This window comes from Marmota marmota, unplaced genomic scaffold (assembly GCF_001458135.2).
Source record: "Marmota marmota marmota unplaced genomic scaffold, marMar, whole genome shotgun sequence".
Classification (NCBI taxonomy): Eukaryota; Metazoa; Chordata; class Mammalia; order Rodentia; family Sciuridae; genus Marmota; species Marmota marmota.
The window spans coordinates 2663176-2680520 of NW_026000206.1; positions in this window are offsets into that span (position 1 = coordinate 2663176).

Sequence of the window (17345 nt, forward strand, 5' to 3'; positions counted from 1 at the left end):
GGTCAAGTTTATAGGATTTGCAAATGTTGAAAATATATTTGAATAAAAAAGAAAAAAATGTGTTTGAATTATTAAATGGTTGTTTGCAAGAATTTCCAAGTATAAAACCTCTGAATAAATATGTAATTACATATCCAAAATTTTCATTTGTGGTCATGTAAACTATGATATACCATTCAATGAAATACTGCCAGGTTATTCAAAAAAAGTGTGGAGAATAAATATGCATTAATTTGAAAACATGCTCAAGATAATTACAAAGCAAAAACTACAAATTGAAGAGCATTAAACATAATATCTCTCTGTGTGCCTGTGTGTAAAGGTTTTTCTTATTGTAAGTGTGGAATCTTTCTGGAAAGAGACGCTTGGTCATCTCTGGAAGTTGAACAGCTATGATGATACTTGGTACAATACATCAGGTAGTTGTTTTCTGCCAAGCTTGCATCAAACACTTCTCCTATGCCTCCATTTCATCTCCACAATAACTCTACAAGGAAGGTGTTACTATTGTCTCTTGTTTACAGATTAGGACATTGAGGCCAGGAGAAGGAAAGTAACTTCAGTGTTCTGTACTCTTCAAGATTTTTTTTTTCTTTCACTAGTGGAAATTAAACCCAGGAGCCTTCTACCACTGAACTGTATCCCCAGACCTTCTCATTTTGAAATGGGGTCTCCCTAAATTGCTGAGATTGACCTCAAACTTGTGATCCTCTCTCCTTAGCCTCCCAGAGTAACTGGGATTACCATGCACCACCATGCCCAGCTTTTTTTTTTTTTTTAACCTCATTTTAAAAAAACTCTTCCAGAGCCCATGGTTCACACCTGTAATTCCATCTACTCAGAAGGCTATGGCAGAAGGATCACAAGTTGGAGACCAGTCTTGGCAACTTGGCAAGACCCTGTCTCAAAAAATAAAAAAGGGGGGTAGGGATGTAGCTCAGTGGTAGAGTGCCCCTAAATCCAATCCCCCATACTCCTCCCCCACAACACACACTCACAAACAATAAAAACCCAAACTAAATCTTTTACTCTTTTGGAATTTAAAAACCTAGACAAGCAATAAAAATGTTCAATTCCTATGATGGCAGTGAAAGAAAACTCAGGTTGCATCACTTCTAGCTGGGTGCCCTTTCCCCACAGCCTTGCACTGTGAAGGTGGTTAAGGGACCGTAGGTCTCACATGCAGAGCTCAGCAGAAGCACAGGGAGGAGGAAAGTCCAGTGAGAGACCCTTGGAAATAGCCAACTTGGGTTTCCTAACAATGCCCACCATAGAGACATCACAGACCTCCAAACTGACCCCCATGCAGCCTGAAAATTTCAAGAGTAGGCACTAGCTGTTGTATCCAGCAGCACCTGGATAAAACCTGTTATTATTAAACACTCATTGTGATACCAGACCTCCCATGAACATTCATTTCATGCCCACAACAACCCATGAGCTTCATAGTCCCTATTATAACAGTGAAGAACTTGGCACTTGGTGAAATTAAGTCTCACACACAACTAACTGCAAGATTGGACTTACTTGAATTCAGGTCTTTCTGTCTCTCTGCTAGTATCCACCCTGGTCCCCAGGTCATTTGCACAGTGGAGGAACTCTCAGTGAAGGAGAATCTGCCTTCAGATCACTCTGTGGCCTCTTCCCTAGACAATCTCTGAAACTGGCTCTGAAACTCATCCCTGTAGCCTATAGCCAAGATCTAAGAGTGATTGCTGTGTCCTGAGGTTTCCCCTGGGATCTGGTTCCTCACCTCTTTGGGCTACCTGTTTTGCCATCCACTGACGCCTAATTCTAATACCAGGGCCTCAATGCACTCTAGAGCTGGAGCATGGAAATACCAAGGCATGGCCTCCACAAATCTTGGAAGGGCTGGTGGAACTCTTCTACCTCTCACACCCTAGAAATCTGGTACCTTAAGGCAAGATCCTGGAGCAACATCCAAAGAAATTTCTGATGCTAAAAATGATAGTGAAGGGCAAAGGTGTGCAGAGCTAGTCTCCTGGCACCACCTTCCTTACACCTGGATCCCAGGCTGACTATGTGCACACATGCACACACTGTTACATACCTAGAGGTCTTCACCTGCTCTTTCCTCTGCTTGAAATACCCTTCTCCACTTTCTTTACATGGGTGAACAGTATTTTTTAACATGATTAGTTATTTGTTCTAAATTTGTTATACATGATAATAGAATGAATTTCAATTCATAGTACACATATGGAACACAATTTTTCATTTCTCTGATTGTACACAAAGTAGAGTCACACCATTTGTGTCTTCATACATGTACCTAGGGGTAATGATGTTCATCTCATTCCACCATCTTTCCTACCCCCATGCCCCTTCCTTTCCCCTCCCTCCCCTTTGCCCTATCCAAAGTTCCTCCATTCCTCTCATCCCCCACCCCCCATTATGGATCAGCATCCACTTCTCAGAGAAAACATTTTGCCTTTGTTTTTTTGGGATTGGCTTACTTCGCTTAACATGAAATTCTACAACTTCATCCATTTACCTGAAAATGCCATGATTTTATTCTCTTTTAATGCTGAGTAATATTCCATTGTGTATATAAACCACAGTTTCTTTATCCATTCAACTACTGAAGGGCATCTAGGTTGGTTCCAAAATTTATGGTGAATTAAGCCGCTATAAGCATTGATGTGGCTGCGTCACTGTAGTATTCTGTTTTTAAGTCCTTTGGGTATAAACCGAGTAGTGGGATAGCTGAGTCAAATGGTGGTTTCATTCTAAGTTTTCTAAGGAATCTCCATACTGCTTTCCAGGTTGGTCGCACCAATTTGCAGTCCCACCAGCAATGTATGAGTGTGCCTTTTCCCCCACATCCTCGCCAACACTTATTGTTGCCTGTATTCTTAATAACTGCCATTCTGACTGGAATGAGATGAAATCTTAGAGTAGTTTTGATTTGCATTTCTCTAATTGCTAGAGAAGTCGAACTTTTTTTTCATATATTTGTTGATTGATTGTATATCTTCTTCTGAGAACTGTCTGTTCAGTTCCTTCACCCATTTATTGATTGGGTTGGTGAGCAGTATTTAATCATGGAGAGTCAGCATTAGCTGAGCTGAAGTTTAATGCCATCTATCACATGGAAATGTCCTAGCAATGCATCTCCCCCATTGCACAGCAAGTCTTTAAGGAGGAGGCCTAAGTCTGGCTGCTCTGTGGCGGCTTAGAGACTCTGGATGTCTGGTCTGCCACAGGTGCTCAGTGCAGGCACATCCCCGTCTCAGCCTCCAGGTGGCGTCTTCCTTGTATCACGGCCAAGTTCCCATTGTGCAGCCTCATTACATAAGTGCCAGAGCTTGTAAATTTGCCATTTACCTGAGGTCCATCTGCAAGAAGCTGTAATTGAAAGAGCTTCCAGGATGGGAAAACTGCTTCTAGAATTTAATTTCCAAGCTTGCAGCCTGGATCATTCAAGCTGATTACAGGAAATGGTTGGAGCGCTAAAGCTCCGTGTGTTGAATCCAGATGGGTGTGTTTACTAGGCTGAGAAATATTAATCCCTGTCTTTGGCCCCAGAAATGCCTGGCATTCACTTTGGAAGAAAATAAAAAAAAAATAGGGTAGTCTAAGTCAACTAGGCTCAATTATAGTCTCCTAAAGACTGTTTTGTTTTATTTTCAAAACAAGGTGGGGAGGGGGTCTGAGAAGTCAAAACAGGGGCTGTTGGGAGCCCACTGAAAGCAGGAGATAGTGTGCTACTATTGTTGGTTTTAAAAGTTCAGAGGAGGGCTGGGGATGTGGCTCAAGTGGTAGCACGCTCGCCTGGCATGCGTGCGGCCCGGGTTCGATCCTCAGCACCACATACAAACAAAGATGTTGTGTCTGCCAAAAAAAACTAAAAAATAAATATTAAAAAAACATTTCTCTTTCTCTCTCTTAAAAAAAAAAAANTATATATATATATATAAATTCTCTCTCTCTCTCTCCTCTCTCACTCTCTCTTAACAAAAAAAAAAAGTTCAGAGGAGGAATTTTGAGTAGTTGTTCTTGACTACCAAGGCTGGCATTTGAGCATGGGGTCTGAACACTGATAGAATTGCATGTTGGGGGAAGCTGGGGACAAGGCGCCGAGTCTGAATCCTCCTCTACAGGCCATGAGGAAACATGCGTGAAAGACAACAGAATAGCTCTCATGTTATGTGAGATGGCTTGTTGCCAAGCATTATTCTAAAAACTTGACAGTCCTGATGTCATCTGATCTGATAACTCTTTGATGTAGTCATCATTATTATCATTATTACCCACCCCATTTGCAGTTGAAAAAAAAAAAACAAGATTCAAGGACTGACTTGTCCAAAGTGGCAGGATTCCTACATGCCCTGCAAACACTCCTGCACCTAACAACTTTAATATTCCCAGTGCAACAAACTCAGTGGGCTGGGTGGCCGCTCCCAATCCACATGGTTCCACATGGGGATGAGTCACACCCTCCAGCAGGTGCTCCCCGAGTAGCAGGGCTATGGGGCATCAGGGCCCTTTTGTTCCTAGTAAATATTTCTCCCTTGTAGTGCTCAACCTCTGGACACTAAATGAGGGACCTGTCCAAGCTCTCTGAGACACTGTCTTGACTTATAAATGCAATGAGCCATGATGGGAGGAGTAGGGTTTTTTGGTTTTTTGTTTGTTTGTTTTTGATACCATGTAACCATGGAATGGAAGTATTTCTGAGCTTTCCATGCACCTTCCCATGGATGCTACAGACAGCAAGGGAGGGAAGAGCCTCTCTTTGTCAGTCAAGAGTGCCACTTCCTGATACTGACGCCAGAACAGAGAACTGAACACCCTTAAGCTCAGCCCTATGAGTCATCCCCACAGCCTCTGCCTGGTAGTAAGCTCTGTTTGTGGTGCTCTGTGATTAGTTAATGAACTATCTGAATGATATTTCTGCAGTCATTCAACCAGCACCATCCTCAGGGTGGTAATTGTATTGCGGGTTATTTTAAATCATTGTTGTATCCAAATAGAGTTTACATCAGCAGACATCGTGCTTAGTAATCCTGCTATCCCTGGTGTTTCTAAGTTATGCTATAAACTGCCTGGTGAGTTGTGCAAAGATGGTTGCGCCAACAGCTCGTCTGCCTCCCTATTCCAGGCAGGCCTCTTTACCGAACAACCCTCTAAGAGGAAATGTAGTGAAACCTCATGGCTAGGGTCCAGCTGACCTTGCTTTAAAACACCGCTTTCAAGAGGTCCAATCATCATCTTTGGATGGAAACCAACTCTTCTTTCTCTTTATAAGAATGTACTTTGACATGGATCCTGGTCTGCCTTCCTTTACCAGCTTTCTTGGAGATGTTAGAATGATACAGTTAAAAGTGTGGCATACAGGCTGGGGGTGCAGTTAAGTGGTACAACTAACATGCACAAGGCCCTGGGTTCCATCCTCAACACTAACAAAAACAAAAAACAAACGGATTTTTTTTAAAAAACCCAACACAGTCATGGCTTTTTTTTTTTTAAGAGAGAGAAAGAGAAATGTTTTTTTAATATTTATTTTTTAGTTTTTTTTGGCAGACACAACATCTTTGTTTGTATGTGGTGCTGAGGATCAAACCTGGGCCGCATGCATGCCAGGTGAGCGCGCTACCACTTGAGCCACATCCCCAGCCCCACAGTCATGGCTTAATGAACATCCCCAAGCCTCCATTTCTTCATCTGCAAAATGGGGACCATCATAGTGACAGTATGTGTTGGTACTTTTAGTGTCTATCATGTTCCAGCACTGTTCCAAGGGTCGTTCATGAATTATCTCATGACATCCTCGTGATAACTCTATGAGCATGATTATTTGGTACTGTACTTAGGTATTATTGTTATTCATACTTTTCATGCCAAGGACCTGAGTCACAGAGACAGTCAGTAACTTCTCGAAGATCAGTTTGCAGCAAGTAATGGAACCAGGATTCAAATCCAGGAGACTTTTTCTAGAACTGAAATACTAACCACTCTGTTTTTCTCATAAGGTTGTTGTGAGGACACAATGAGATTCATGAAATAAATATTTACTGTGTGCCAAATGTAGTAAAATGTGCCAAGGACAGCTCTGGGTGTGGGAGGTAAAGTTGAATCCCCGCTCTCATGAGGATCACATCTTAGCAGGGAAGATTATCCACATAAAGCTTTTAGTAAAACACTCAGGACAAAGCCACTGTTTGGTCTAGGTGGTGGACTTTAGAAGTTTCTGTATAACTTTTTAGCTATTTATATACAAATTTGAATGTTCTCACTTGGTTATAAAGTTTCTGAAGGCAACATAATTTCTGCTTTCTCTCTGTCTTCTAGCTTCTTAAATATAGTAGGAGTCAGTAAGCATTTGTTGAATAAATGAATCTTTTGGTCCCATACACAATGAAAGAACTGCAAACTGCAAAATGGGCTTTATTCCTGCCAAAGTTTTTAATGTAAAGTTAATCAGTATCTCTAGTTGTAAATATGTGTGAGATCTGCGTATTCATGTCAGTTGCTAAAGAGGGTCAATGAGATATAATGAAAATTGCTTTGAAAATAGTATCACAGTAAACATATACAAGGTGTTATTGATAGATGAAATTCAGAGAGAGAGAGAGAGAGAGAGAGAGAGAGAGAGAGAGAGAGTTTTCTTCCTCTTCTATCCTTCCAATGGTACTAGTCCTAGGGCATAAACTGCCCCGTATGTAAATGGGAACCCACCAATCACATGAAGCAGCTATGCGTAAATAGCAAGAATAATCATGCATCATTAACAATGGGGATATTTTCTGAAAAATGAGTTGTTAGGTGATTTTGTCATTGTACAATCATTATAGAGAGTACCTTCACCAACTAAGATGGCTACAATGTCACTAGTGATAGCATGCTATTGAATGGTTGCTGGACATGCAGTCAAAAATTTTATTATGAAACATTTGACTGTATTTAGCACACAAGCTGATACAAGAACTTCGTGTTGTAAAGAAACAACATGACATTTTACCTCAATATCTACTTGCATAAAACAGCTGCAAATATTTATCATCTCACCCAGTTCCTATGTGTCAGAAATTTGGAAGCTGCTCAGTGCATCAAGCAGTCAAAACGTCATCAGAGACCTGACTGGGGAAGTAGAATTCTCTTCCAAGGTGGCTCACTCATGGGCTTGGCAAGTTGGTGCTGGTTCTTGGCAGTGGGCCTCTCTAGGAGTGGATGAGACTATGTGATCATCTCCAGAAGATGGAGACTGGCTTCCCCCAGAGGTGATGTTTCAAGAGGGCAAGGCGGAATGTGCAACATTTATGATCTATCTTGGAAGTCACAACCATCACTTCTGTCACATCAGCTTTATTCAATGTGGAAGAGAACATACAAGGGCAAATACCAGGAAGCAATGATCATGGGGCCATCTGGGAGGCTGGCTTCTATGAAGGGGAACTGGGTCTCAGGAATCAAGAACAGTGCCATAGCTCAGCCAGGCCTCTGAGACACAAGAACTGGAGGGCATTGTGGGAAGCAAGGCAGCTTTGGGCACTTTAGTGGCAGGGCCCAGAGTCTTCAGTCTATTCTGTCCCCTTCATGTGACTTGGCCACAGCCTTCCCTCTGCTACTGCCAGTTCTTCCCATGTCTCTTAGCTCACTTTCCTAAAAGCAGAGCCTGATGGGTCAGGTCATGTTTTCCTCAGGTCATCGCAAGTCACATGCCAGCCTATGGGGTGGCTTCTTAGGACATACTCCTAGCCTAAACATTGAGGAAGTGAACATAAAGACCTTAGCCCCAGGCTATGGTCAGGACAGTCTTGCTAAGATGGGATGCTGGGCAGGACAGATCTCAGGACAGGCATCCTGCCATATATAGTTACTGCTCCCCAGGCCTGGTGTCCAATGCAGGGGCCACAGGAAGGGACAAGGAAGAAAAGGAAGACAAATTGATCGCCAGACTCTCTGTTTAGAGAGGAAGACACTCATAACCAAATACCCAATGGCATTAGGGTGGGGACGATGCCTATACTTGGGGCTGATTGGGACGACTCCCCAGGAAGACTGACAGGGTCTTGAAGGGCAAGATGGAATTGATGAGACAGAGGAGAATAAACCACATGCCTGGCTGAAAGGAACTTGCAGGCGATATTTTGAGGGAAGGTGAGATGCTATAAGTAGGACTAGAGGGCGGGAGGATAGGAGCACAGCTTGAGAGGTCAGCTGGGGTAACTCTATGAAGGGCTTGGGGGCTCAGCCAGTGTGGGGGCTCTGCCAAGCAATGGGGACCCCTTGAGGGATTTGAAACAGAAATGAGTACTACGGGTAGCTCCAGGGGCTTACCTAAGAGCAACCAAGGAGGGAGACAAGGCCCAAAGATGCACAGGAGTACCCCTGATGTTCTGAGCCTGGTTCCCAGGTGCCCGGTGGCATGTTTTGGAAAGCCAGATTCTCCTTACCAAAAAGCCATCCTAGTTAACTAGTGACTGCTCCTCCACTGGTTCCCATTAATAGCAATCCCTTCAAATACAATTCCACAGACATCCAAATTAAGCACAGCCTTATTAAGCACCAAGAAGGCCACATCTGCATAATGAAAAGGTTTAACCAAAAACCTGGGAAAAGCCTCCCTGTGGACTCCTTATCAGATAATTCCTCTTCCTCCTATAAACAACCTCTCAGCAAATTCAGAAAATAATGTCTGGATGGGGAACCCCTTTTTGCAGTTCAGGCCAGACCACTAAGCAGCTCACCACATGTCCCGAGGTGGGAACCCCGAGGAGTGCGGGTTGAGTATACCATCTGCGCTCTATTATTTAAGAGTCCTAGGGCTAATTTCATGACTCACTGGACCACGTTTATAGGGTGGCTTAAGGTAGAAGCAAGCTTCTGGACTGTGACTCCGGGAAATGGGCCATTCTGGTGAGGCCAGCCTCATGGAAGGGGACCTTTGTGTTGCAGAAGCCCCGGAAGCTGCATGTCTTGTGACCTGTGGTTCAGAGCCCACCCTTTGCAGGTCACAGACCCTCTGACACTTTCTACTGCACCACTGTAGGAAAGTTCCTTGAGCTCTCTGTTCCTAAGTTTCCTTACCTGTGAAATGGGAATAATAAAAACAGCCCCTCTCTCTGAGACTTCTTGTGAGAATTCAGTGAATCCTCTAAGGACAAAACTCTTAGAGGATATTTGGGTGGCACATAGAAAATTCCGTATGAGTGTTTGTTATTGTTATTTTTACTTGGTATAAATTAATTGATCTGCAACTCATTAAGCCATACCTTCAACAAATTAGCTTTCTCTTGTTTCTGTTTGTTTGTTTTGTACTGGTGATTGAACCGAGGGCACTTTACCACTGAGCTATGTCTTCAACCCTCAACCCCTGCCCCCCTTTTTTTAAGATTTCACTAAGGGCCTACTAAGGAACTACTTAGGGCCTAACTAATTTGCTGAGGCTGGCCTTGAATTTGGGATCCTTCTGTATTAATCTTTGAAGCCACTGGAATTACAGGCATGTGCTACCATACCCTATCAAATTTTCATTTTGAGTTAGCTGTCTCTAAGATAACAAATGGAACTAATTATCTTGTTGGGCTCATGGAAGAAATCATTCCACCCATCATCAAGTTTTGTTGCTTCTTACTCTGAAATACGCTTTGATTCCATCTAGTTCTCTCCACTATGGGTGGGTATTAAGCCCCCAGGCTCAAATCTTGACTCTCCACACCAATTGTGTGACCTTGGGCAAGTTTCTTAACTTCTCTGAGCCTTTGTATTCTCTGTCAGTCAAAACTCATAATGCTATCTGTTTCATAGGTGTTTCATAGGTGTTTGTGAGATCATTCAGATAAAGTGCTGAGAACAATGCCTGGCACTTATGATAATTTTCAGCCAGGTGTTGATAGACCCAACCTGACCTTTTCTTAAAATTGGGAGCCATCTCATCACAAAGCCATGAAAAGATAATTTTGGCTTTACTATAAATTACTGCAAATTCTGAACCTGCTTGGAATGCCTGCCCGTGCCTTGAACTCACCCATGCCTGGCCCTCTGACCAGATAGCAGCCCTCTCTGAGACTTTAGTGACGCCTCACAAATCTTGGCCTTCCCTGGCCAGATAATGACCCTCTCTGAGGCTCTAATGACCTTCATAAATTCTGATGTTGGGCCAGCAAAAAATGTAAACTACCATTAGTGTTTTGCTCGTCAGAGTTCTGTTATCTGTCACCCCCCTTTGTGTAACTTTCTGGGCTATAAAGCTGGGCTGCAGGAAAGCTGCTGCTGCTGTCTTGTTCCCGTGGTTTTGGGTGGGAGAGGCAGCCCGGCCGGTCGAAATAATAAGCTTGCTTTAATTTGATTTTAATTGGAGTCAGTGGTCTTTTCTTGCGTCCTAGTCTAACAGTGTGTTGGTGCGTACCTGTAACCCCAGTAATTTGGGAGGTTGCAGTAGGAGGATCACAAGTTGGAGGCCATACTTAGCAACTTAGTGAGGCCCTAAGCAACATAGAGTCTGTCTCAAAATGAAAAATAAAAAAGGCTGGGGTATGGCTCAGCCATAAACCTCTGGGTTCAATCCTTGGTACTAAAACAAAAACAAAAACAAAAACCCCATAGCCTGGCTTTCATAGTACTATCCCCATTCTTGTTCCAGCCACACTGTCTTTTACTTCAACATTCACAGTCAGCCTCTTATCTAGCCTCTTAACTAACATCCACCCCTAATCCACTTCTAGTCTTGCCCTCCTGCAAGACTCAGCTACGCAGCAGCTAAAATTTCTAAAAACACAAGCTTGATCATGACGGGCCTTTGCTCACAATGCTGCAAGTGATCCCATGGCCCTTGATAAATTCCCACACCCTACAGAGGCTGCCCTGGCCCTGCAGGATCTGGCCCCCGCCGACTCGCCAGCCAGAGCCCCAAGTCACCTGCATCCTCCTTGCGGCTTCACCACCTTCCCCAGAAGGTTCCCCAGCTCAAAGCTTCCTGCAGGGTGGATAACGGCCTGTCCTCACAATCTACTACTGTCCAGCAAACTCCTCCTCACTGGACCAGCCTCAGCAATGGGTGACTTCCTCAGTGATACCTTCCCCACTTCCCGATCAGGACAGATTTCACAAGGCCTCTCCCTCTGTTTCTTCCTGGTATAAACTACTGTGTTAAATTCTTGTTTGTATAGCTTGGGCTGGTGATAGAGCACTTGCCTAGCACTTGACTCCCAGCATCTCAAAATAAGAATTAAACAATTAATTCTTATTTGCACAACTTTAATGTCCATTAGGAACATGATTTGGACTTTGTGTCATCCACAGAACATCCTCAGAGCTTGGTGTGCTGTCCAGCTCATTGCAGGCCCTCAATAAAAGATTGGATGAATGAATGAACAAATGCATGATAGATGTGGCATTCCCTCTCTGGGACCCATAACCCTCTTCTGTAAACACTATCTGCCTCCTCTGGTCTTGTGGGCACCAGCAGAGACAAAGGGGTGTGTTATTTTGAAGTCAAAGGACTCACGCTGCCCCATCACAAAAATCAGAGCTGAAGTCCTTTCAGAGGCTGATGGTCTAGTCCTCTGCTGTTGATACCCCAGCAACCTGGAGCTTACTCTGAATCCTTAGCAAGTTGTTTCCCATATCATCCTTCATCCTTATGAGTTCCCCCCATTTGTGAGATTTTTATTTTCTCCTGTGACTTTTGAAGCTTCCACCTTCTATAAAGTGTGAATAAATCACTCATAATTAGAAAGAAAACAATGCATTTAAAAAACTCTAGGGGCTAGGGTTATGGCTCAGTGGTAGAGCTCTTGCCTAGCATGTGTGAGGCACTGGGTTCCACCCTCAGTACTACTTAAAAATAAATAAATAAGAGAAAGGAAAGGCATCGTGTCCATCTACAACTAAAATTCTTTTAAAAAATAAAAAACTCTAACCACAAAATCTTGTTCCAACCTTTACATAAACAAGAAAGGAGAGAAGAAGAAAAAGAATCAAATCACTGGCCTCCTCTCCCACTGCAGGATCTGGCCCCACCAACTCGCCAGCCAGAGCCCCAAATCACCTGAACGAAGCTGATGACCGAGTCCAGTGCAAGCACAGCTCGTCCTCGTTGTTAGGACCTGCGTGCTATTTGCAAGCATCACTAACTAGCAGGTGCTTTTCTTGCCTTTAGCAGTCTGGTACTCCATGCCTAGAATAGTGTATGGCCAGCCAATGGTCACCAGTCCTGTTCTAGAGGGAACAGGTTGCCTCCCAGTTCTTGGAGTCCTTGACAATGATACCTGCTCCAGTGCCTGAGTAGGTCTGGCATCCTGTAGCCAGTCAACAGCACAGGATAAGGAATGGGGCCAAGGCTCCGTGTGGCTTGCTTGCCCAGCACGCCCCACAGCACCACAACCAATACTGCAAAACAATACTGCACAGGACAGCTGTACTGCAGATGGGTAGCCCCTAGGAAACTCAGTAACATCAACCTGGGAAACAGAAGCTTTAGAAAATCCTAACGGACTTTCCCCAGGTAAAAGAGGGTTAAGCTTTAGACCTGAACCTATAAGAACAACCCTGAAGATTGCAAAGACAGGCTATATTCAGACTTGTGAGATGAAGGACTTCCTTTACAAAATAGCTTAGAATGTCAAACACATTTTCAAACAAGGATAGATTTTTATGTATTATTATTTATGTATTTTATGTATTATTTATGTTATTTATTATTAACATTGCTGATTGTGGTGTCACATGCCTATAATTCCAGTGTCTCTGGAGTCTGAGGCAGGAGACTTGCAAGTTCAAAACTAGTATTTAGCAACTTAGTGAGGCCCAAAGCAACTTAGCGAGACCCTGTCTCAAAATAAAAAATAGAAAGGGCTGGGGAGCTGAGTGCAGTGGTGCACGTCTGTAACCCAGAAGCTTGGGAGGTTGAGACAGGAGGATCGCAAGTTCAAAGCCAGCCTCAGCAACAGCAAGGTGCTAAGCAACTCAGTGAGACCCTGTCTCTAAATAAAATAGAAAATAGAGCTGGAAATGTGGCTCAGTAGTTGAGTGCCCTTGAGTTCAATCTCNTCGCTTTTGCTGAGGCTGGCTTTGAACCCGTGATTCTCCTCTCTCAGCTTCCGGAGCTGCTGGGATTACAGGCGAGCACCACCACGCCCAGCCAGATATTCTATTTTATAGTTTTATTCATTGTCTGAATTGTTTACAAGTATGTGTTTAGGAATAGAAAGTAATAAGGTTATCTCCCCTTTGGGAAAAACAATTCTCATGACTGTCATTGCCAAGTTCTCATCACCTTTTGGAACAGGGAAGGGAACTCATTCTGCCCTTGATTATGATTCACTAGGAGAACAAAGTTAATTCACGAATTCCACAACATTTATTTGAAATCGACAATGCCAAGAATGGAACTAAGTAGGCACAGAGATTGCACAGGGCTAAAGAAGACCCAGCTAAAGAGGGAAATGGGTTTTAAACACATATTCCCTCTAATACGTGTCCAGCTGTACCTGTGATGGCGGCCACAAGAGAGGCACCAGGACCCCAGCCTGCTCTCCTCCTTGGGACTTGATCTACAATCCTGCTCAGGTCTCCAGCTCCTATTCAAGGTCTCCTGGATTAGAAATGTCCATCTCCCCACCTCCCCATTTGGCATCTCCCTCATCTGGACCCTGTCAGATAACACCTTAGGATCATGCAACTCGTTACTAGTTGTATTGATGAAGGTTCTCTAGAGAAATAGAAACAATAGAATGTATGTATTACATAAAATTATATAAGTTTAGGGAATGGACTCAGGAGATGGTGGAAATGCAAGTCCAAAATCTACAGAGTAAGGAGGCAGCCTGGAGATCCATGGAAAAGAATCCAAAGGTAGTCTGCTGGTGGAATTCCTTCTTTCTCAGGGGAGGACAGTCTTTGTTCTGGTAAAGGCCTTCACGGGCCAGGCATAATAGTGCATTTCTATAACCCTAGCAACTTGGGAGGCTGAGTGGGGAGGATTGCAAATTCAAAGCCAGCCACAGCTATTTAGAGAGAACTTGTCTTTAAAAGAAAGAAAGAAAGAAAGAAAGAAAGAAAGAAAGAAAGAAAGAAAGAAAGAAAGAAAGAAAAGGTAAAGAAAGAATGGGACTGGAGATATAGTTTAGTGGCAGAGTGTCCTTGGTTTAATCCCCAGTATTAAAAAAACAACAACAACAACAAAAAAAAAAAAAAACCCTTCAACTGATTCAATGAGATCTACTCATATACTCATATTATGGCTCCGGAAGGCAATTTGCTTTACTCAGGAGTTCACAGATTTAAATGTTAATCTCATCCAAAAAGTTGACACATGAAACTAACTCTCAGGTTAGGCTTATCTCCCCAACTGAAGCCTACTACATGAAAGGAATGGATCAACTCTTACATGTCCTTGAAATCTCCCACAGGGCCTATCTCAGGACTATCATCAGGAGGTGTTCAATCAATCCCTGAAGAGTAGCAGAATAGAATATGAGGTTTGGTAGATCCTGTAGAAGCAACTTTGTGTACCTTCTAGAAACTACAGAGGATGTGTCGCCAATCTCTGCTTAAAACCCGTCATGCAAACCATGTTGGCAGCAGAGACCGCAAAAGCACAACCCTGATTCTTTCTCCACCCTGAAAATGACTCTTTGGCCTTACTTAGTTATACCTGCTTAAGATAATAACAAACTCAGACAGAAATGTCTGTCTATTTGGGTTTGAAATTTGCACAGCCCTAGCCGGTGAAAAAAAGACCAAAGAACAATATAAAGGAAAGTGTGGCCTTGGGGAAGTACCTGACTCTGGTCTCTGATGTCACTTTATGACATATGTACTTATTTCAATCTTCGACTTTCTCCCAAGCCTATTATTAATTCACTCAATAAACTCCTACATCTCATTTCCCTTTATCTCCAACAAAGCTTACCTCACTCTTTAGAGATAACCAGGCCCAGAGGAAGGGCCTAGTGGTTTCTTGGACAATTCACATTCCAAGCTCAAATTTGCAATTCTAAACCCAGAATTTAATTTTCAGGCTTTCCCCTTGGTTCCAGAATAGACTGCAGCTTGGTTAGAAGGAGCAGGGGACACCTAGGTAAGAAATACCAAGCAACTGGCACAGAGGTAGTATGCCTCAGGCCATTTTTCAATGCCATTCCACATCTTTGTGTGCCCCACATTATCTGGTGGCCTTGTTTTGTTCCCTGTTCTGCATCTATAAAAATCCTTTATCATTCTTCCTCTGTCCCAACAGAAAACTGGGCAAAGGATAGGTACAGACTGTTCACAGCAAAGGAACTCCAAAAGTCTTTTGAACACATTGAAAAGATGCTCAATTACACTCTTAATAATGGAAATGCAAATTAGAAGCACCAGGGGAAGATGTGAGATTGGCAAAGATCAGAACAGGAGCCAGCCAGTTCAGTAAAATGTGTTTGGGGGGTGGGGGCAGCAGTTGCAAGCACTCTGAACCTTGTTGGTGGAAGCTGATCTTCTCTGACCTCTTTGGAGAGGGATTTGGCCAAATATTTCAAATTTTAAAATGCATTGGCCTGATGAACAAGCACTTCCTCTTCCAGGTATTAACAGATCTACTTGTATATGCACAGCAAAATGATATTTGCAAAAGAATATACATTTTAGCATTGTTGGTAAGAGCAAAAGCCTGGAACTATCCAAATGTCTAACAAGAGGGAACCAATTTAAGCTGGCAATGTGCTCATGGGGCCCTATGTTTGACACTTAACCCAATAAAAAAAAAAGGTGGGGAACCAGTTAAAGTATAGACTTGAATATGCTTTATAGTCACTTAAAAGGGTAAGGAAGGTCTCTATGGACAGATGGAAAATTTCACAGGAATATTGTTAAGTCAAAAAAGCAAGCTGGATGTCAGAGCACAAGATGTGCTAGAAGAAAGTGCACACAGATGTTGATAAATGAATGGAGGACCCCTGGAAGAATGCCCAGTAACTGGGGGGCATTGGTTGCACCCAAAGCAGGAAGCTGGGAGACTGGAGAACATCAGAGGAAGAGAGACTGAAATACTAGGGTCACTGCAGATATAATTAGTTAAGATAAAGACATACTGGTGTAGAGTGAGCCCCTTAAAAAAAAAAGCAGGGAGGACTTGGACATAGACAAGGAGACAGAGAACATCATGTGAGGATGAAGGCAGAGACCAGGTGATACCCAGCAAACCAGCAGAAATTCGGAGAGAGGTGTACAATAGATTTTTCTCTCTTGACCTAACCCTGATGATACCTTGATCATAGACTTCTAGCCTCTTCTTCCAAGACCAGCTTGTGGTGCTCTATTAAGCTGATAACAGTATTCCCGAGTCCCTTTTGAATTCTGTATTCAAAAGTGCACGTGTTAGTGATTAAAAATTCTTCTTCTTCTTCTTTTTTTTTTGTACTGGGGATTGAATCCCAGGATGCTTTACCAATTCTACCCTTATTATTTTGATATGGGGGGTTTCACTAAGTTGCTCAGGTTGGCCTCGAACTTAGAATCCTCCTGCCTCAGCCTCCTAGTTGCTAGAATTTCAGGTGTATACCACTGTATCCTGCTTACATTTTCTTTCAACACAAATACTCCTTCCTTCTGGAAACCTTCCTGATTCACCAGGCTGAGCTGGCATTAGTTGCAATAGCTAAAATGTTGCTCAGGCTGGCCTCAGACTTTGAATCCTCCTGCCTCAGCCTCCTAGTTGCTGGGATTACCGTTCTGCACCTGGCTTAAATGATGTAGCTTATTGATAAAATATCCCTGGATTCAATCCCCAGAACCATTTTAGCTGCAACAGCTAAAATCCCTGCAACAGCATTTACCCAGTGGTAAATGTAATTTAACTATTCACGAGGGTCTGCCTCTGCAAAATCATAACTCTAGAAGGGCAGGGGCTGAGCCCTCCATTCATTCATTATGGTCCCAGAGCCAGTCAGTCCTCCAGGGTTTGCTGGAGGAAGTGAATAAATAAATAACTAGACATTTTTCACTTCCTTCCTTCTTTTCTATAATGATTTATTGGTTTGGGGCTTCATAAGCTGTCAGTGCATTTATGTTTAGCCAGGGTGACGTCTGAAACCTGGCCCTAGGCTTTGGAGGATCTTGATAGGTAGAAAGGAAAAAAAAAATCATTTACAAGCACATTAAGAGTTGAACTTTAAATGAGCTAAGAGTTTAGTCCAATTCAGGGGAGATATTCCTCAAACAGGAAGAGTTCATTTTTTTTCTGGAAAAGAGAGACACTTCAAGAAAATCTTCCTCTCTGGAGTGCCACATTAGATGAGGGAAAAATGAAACAATTTGTAGCTCATACTCCAAAGGGGGACTCCTATATCGATTATAGAAGTGACACTTGAGTTGGGCACTAAACAGCCACACTCTGG